Below are 5,654 nucleotides of genomic sequence, written 5' to 3'. Positions count from 1 at the left end.
TTGGCAAAATTTGTTTCTCTTAAAGGCATAGTAACGTTTTTTTTTTATTTTTTTAATATTGCTTGTTAACTTGATTTAAAGTGTTTTCCAAGCTTGCTAGTCTCATTGCTAGTCTGTATAAACATGTCTGACATAGAGGAAACCCCTTGTTCATTAGGTTTAAAAGCCATGGTGGAACCCCATAGGAGAATGTGTACTAAATGTATTGATTTCATTTTAAACAATAAAGATCAGCTGTTATCTTTAAAAGAATTATCACCAGAGGGTTCTGATGAGGGGGAAGTTATGCCGACTAACTCTCCCCACATGTTGGACCCTTTGACTCCGGCTCAAGGGACTCACGCTAAAATGGCGCCAAGTACATCAAATACGCCCATAGCGATTACTTTGCAGGACAAGGCGGCAATCATGGATAATACCCTATCAGCGGTATTAGCCAGACTGCCTGAATTCAGAGGAACGCGCGATAGCTCTGGGGTTAGAAGTAATACAGAGCGTGCAGATGTTTTAAGGCCCATGTCTGATACTGCGTCACAATATGCAGAAGCTGAGGAAGAGCTTCAGTCTGTGGGTGACGTCTCTGACTCGGGGAAACCTGATTCAGATATGTCTACTTTTAAATTTAAGCTTGAGAACCTCCGGGTGTTGCTTGGATAGGTTTTAGCTGCTCTGAATGACTGTGATACAATTGCAGTGCCAGAGAAATTATGTAGACTGGATAAATACTACGCGGTGCCGGTTTGTACTGACGTTTTTTTCCAATACCTAAAAGGTTTACAGAAATTATTACTATGGAGTGGGACAGACCCGGTGTGCCGTTTTCCCCCCCTCCTATTTTTAGAAAAATGTTTCCAATAGACGCCACCAAACAGGACTTAAGGCAGGCGGTCCCTAAGGTGGAGGGAGCAGTTTCTACTTTAGCAAAGCATACCACTATCCTTGTCGAGGACAGTTGTGCTTTTTCAGATCCAATGGATAAAAAATTAGAAGGTTACCTTAAGAAAATGTTTATTCAACAAGGTTTTATCCTGCAGCCCCTTGCATACATTGCTCCTGTCACTGCTGCTGCGGCGTTCTGGTTTGAGTCTCTGGAAGAGGTCTTTCAGACAGCTACTCTATTGACTGAAATACTTGACAAGCTTAGAACACTTAAGCTAGCTAATTCTTTTGTTTCTGATGCCATTGTTCTTTTGACTAAACTAACGGCTAAGAATTCTGGATTCGCCATCCAGGCGCATAGGGCGCTATGGCTTAAATCTTGGTCAGCTGACGTGACTTCAAAGTCTAAATTACTTAACATTCCCTTCAAGGGGCAGACCCTATTCGGGCCTGGTTTGAGGGAAATTATTGCTGACATTACTGGAGGTAAGGGTCATACCCTTCCACAGGACAGGGCCAAATCAAGGGCCAAACAGTCTAATTTTTGTGCCTTTCGAAACTTCAAGGCAGGTGCAGCATCAACTTCCTCTGCTACAAAACAAGAGGGAACTTTTGCGCAATCCAAGCCGGCCTGGAAATCTAAAAAGGCCTGGAGCAAAGGCAAGCAGGCCAGAAAGTCTGCTGCTGCCTCTAAGACAGCATGAAGGAACGGCCCCCTATCCGGCAATGGATCTAGTAGGGGGCAGACTTTCTCTCTTCGCCCAGCCATGGGCAAGAGATGTTCAGGATCCCTGGGCGTTGGAGATCATATCTCAGGGATATCTTCTGGACTTCAAAGCATCCCCCCACAAGGGAGATTTCACCTTTCGAGATTATCTGTAAACCAGATAAAGAAAGAGGCATTCTTACGCTGTGTGCAAGACCTCCTAATAATCGGAGTGATCCATCCAGTTCCACAGATGGAACAAGGACAGGGATTTTATTCAAATCTGTTTGTGGTTCCCAAAAAAGAGGGAACATTCAGACCAATTTTGGATCTAAAGATCTTAAACAAATTCCTCAGAGTTCCATCGTTCAAAATGGAAACTATTCGGACAATCCTACCTATGATCCAGGAGGGTCAGTACATGACCACAGTGGATTTGAAGGATGCTTACCTTCACATACCGATTCACAAAGATCATCATCGTTTCCTAAGGTTTGCCTTTCTAGACAGGCATTACCAGTTTGTGGCTCTTCCCTTCGGGTTAGCTACAGCCCCAAGAATTTTTACAAAGGTTCTGGGGTCTTTTCTGGTGGTCCTAAGACCACGGGGCATAGCAGTGGCCCCTTATCTAGACGACATCCTGATACAGGCGTCAAACTTCCAAATTGCCAAATCTCATACGGACATAGTGTTGGCATTTCTGAGGTCACATGGGTGGAAAGTGAATGAGGGAAAGAGTTCTCTATCACCCCTCACAAGGGTTTCCTTCCTAGGAACTCTGATAGATTCTGTAGAAATGAAAATTTACCTGACGGAGTCCAGGTTATCAAAGCTTCTAAATTCCTGCCGTGTTCTTCACTACATTCAGCGCCCTTCGGTGGCTCAGTGCATGGAAGTGATCGGCTTAATGGTAGCGGCGATGGACATAGTGCCATTTGCGCACCTACATCTCAGACCGCTGCAATTATGCATGCTCAGTCAGTGGAATGGGGATTACACAGATTTGTCCCTTCTGCTAAATCTGGATCAAGAGACCAGAGATTCTCTTCTCTGGTGGCTATCTCGGGTCCATCTGTCCAAAGGTATGACCTTTCGCAGGCCAGATTGGACAATTATAACAACAGATGCCAGCCTTCTATGTTGGGGTGCAGTCTGGAATTCCCTGAAGGCTCAGGGATCGTGGACTCAGGAGGAGAAACTCCTCCCAATAAATATTCTGGAGTTAAGAGCAATATTCAATGCTCTTCTAGCTTGGCCTCAGTTAGCAACCCTGAGGTTCATCAGATTTCAGTCGGACAACATCACGACTGTGGCTTACATCAACCATCAAGGGGGGACCAGGAGCTCCCTAGCGATGTTAGAAGTCTCCAAGATAATTCACTGGGCAGAGACTCACTCTTGCCATCTATCAGCAATCCATATCCCAGGTGTAGAGAACTGGGAGGCGAATTGTCTAAGTCGTCAGACTTTTCATCCGGGGGAGTGGGGGCACACCAGAATTGGATCTCATGGCGTCTCGCCAGAATGCCAAGCTTCCTTGTTACGGATCCAGGTCCAGGGACCCAGAAGCAACGCTGATAGATGCTCTAGCAGCACCGTGGTTCTTCAACCTGGCTTATGTGTTTCCACTGTTTCCTCTGCTCCCTCGACTGATTGCCAAAATCAAACAGGAGAGAGCATCAGTGATCTTGATCGTGCCTGCGTGGCCACGCAGGACCTGGTATGCAGACCTGGTGGACATGTCATCCTTTCCACCTTGGCCTCTGCCTCTGAGACAAGACCTTCTACTACAAGGTCCTTTCAATCATCCAAATCTAATTTCTCTGAGACTGACTGTCTGGAGATTGAACACTTGATTTTATCAAGGCGTGGCTTCTCTGAGTCAGTCATTGATACCTTAATACAGGCACGAAAGCCTGTAACCAGGAAAATCTACCATAAGATATGGCGCAAATATCTTCATTGGTGTGAATCCAAGAATTACTCATGGAGTAAGGTTAGGATTCCTAGGATATTGTCCTTTCTCCAAGAGGGTTTGGAGAAAGGATTATCAGCTAGTTCTTTAAAGGGACAGATTTCTGCTCTGTCTATCCTTTTGCACAAGCGTCTGGCAGAGGTTCCAGACGTCCAGGCATTTTGTCAGGTTTTGGTTAGAATTAAGCCTGTGTTTAAACCTGTTGTTCCTCCATGGAGCTTAAACTTGGTTCTTCAGGTTCTTCAAGGAGTTCCGTTTGAACCCCTTCATTCCATTGATATCAAACTTTTATCTTGGAAAGTTCTGTTTTTGATGGCTATTTCCTCAGCTCGTAGAGTCTCTGAGTTATCAGCTTTACAATGTGATTCTCCTTATCTGATTTTCCATACAGATAAAGTAGTTCTGCGTACAAAACCTGGGTTTTTACCTAAGGTAGTTTCCAACAAGAATATCAATCAAGAGATTGTTGTTCCATCATTGTGTCCTAATCCTTCTTCAAAGAAGGAACGTCTTTTACATAATTTGGACGAAGTCCGTGCTTTAAAGTTTTACTTACAAGCGACTAAAGATTTTTGTCAAACATCTTCCCTGTTTGTTGTTTACTCTGGACAGAGGAGAGGTCAAAAGGCTTCGGCAACCTCTTTTTCTTTTTGGCTTCGGAGCGTAATATGCTTAGCCTATGAGACTGCTGGACAGCAGCCCCCTGAAAGGATTACAGCTCATTCTACTAGAACTGTGGCTTCCACCTGGGCCTTTAAAAATGAGGCTTCTGTTGAACAGATTTGCAAAGCGGCGACTTGGTCTTCGCTTCATACCTTTTCAAAATTTTACAAATTTAATACTTTTGCTTCTTCTGAGGCTATTTTTGGGAGAAAAGGTTCTACAGGCAGTGGTCCCTTCTGTTTAAGTACCTGCCTTGTCCCTCCCTTCATCCGTGTACTTTAGCTTTGGTATTGGTATCCCACAAGTAATGGATGATCCGTGGACTGGATACACCTAACAAGAGAAAACATAATTTATGCTTACCTGATAAATTTATTTCTCTTATGGTGTATCCAGTCCATGGCCCGCCCTGTCCTTTTAAGGCAGGTCTAAATTTTAAACTACAGTCACCACTGCACCCTATGGTTTCTCCTTTCTCGGCTAGTTTTGGTCGAATGACTGGATATGGCAGTTAGGGGAGGAGCTATATAGCAGCTCTGCTGTGGGTGATCCTCTTGCAACTTCCTGTTGGTAAGGAGAATATCCCACAAGTAATGGATGATCCGTGGACTGGATACACCACAAGAGAAATAAATTTATCAGGTAAGCATAAATTATGTTTTCTAAATTATTTTCTGTAATCTTAGATTTTTTTTATTTTACTTAATTTTAGTGTTATTTTTTTGTAATGTTATGTTTTAATTTTTTTCGTAGTTAGTATCTTTTAATTTTGTAACTTAGGTTTTTTATTTTTCATTTATTTTAGTTTTTTAAATAGTTATAGGTTTATTTATAGTTTAAGCTTAGTTTTTTTATTTAAAGGTTGTTATATTGTAACTTTAATTTAAAGTTAGGGGGTGTTAGGTTTAAGGGTTAATAGTTTAATTTAGTGTGTCGTAATGTAGGGGGCCGGTGGTTTAGTGGTTAATAGCTTTAGTTTAGTATTTGTGATGTGGGGGTTTAGGGGTTAATAGTGTAGTTTATGGCTGTTAGTGTACTTTGTAACATTTTTGTTATGAGTTTTGTGAAACATCTTTGTTTTGCAAAATCTATAACTAATGGTCTTTGATTGCGGAATGGATCATTGCAGTATAAGCTATAGCGCTAGCATAATAGCCATACCGTACAACTTGTAATACAGGAGACCTGAAAATTCCACACTCAAAAGCCATTTTTTGAGTGCAGAATGGAGAGTAGCGGTACAGGCTAAAGCACAAGCGGTATAGCCGTACAGCTGCAACTTGTAATGGGAGACCTGCCATTCTTGCTGTTTTATAAAGAAGTCCATATAATATGGTTTTGAAGTACAACCGGTTAATTAAACACATCACTACACAATATTAACAGAGATCAATCAACACAAACCCTTTAATATGTGATGTAATTTCTAAA

The sequence above is a fragment of the Bombina bombina genome, chromosome 6 (genome assembly GCF_027579735.1).
Source record: "Bombina bombina isolate aBomBom1 chromosome 6, aBomBom1.pri, whole genome shotgun sequence".
Classification (NCBI taxonomy): Eukaryota; Metazoa; Chordata; class Amphibia; order Anura; family Bombinatoridae; genus Bombina; species Bombina bombina.
The sequence above is the reverse complement of the archived record's forward strand: the minus strand, read 5'-3'. Positions refer to the sequence as shown.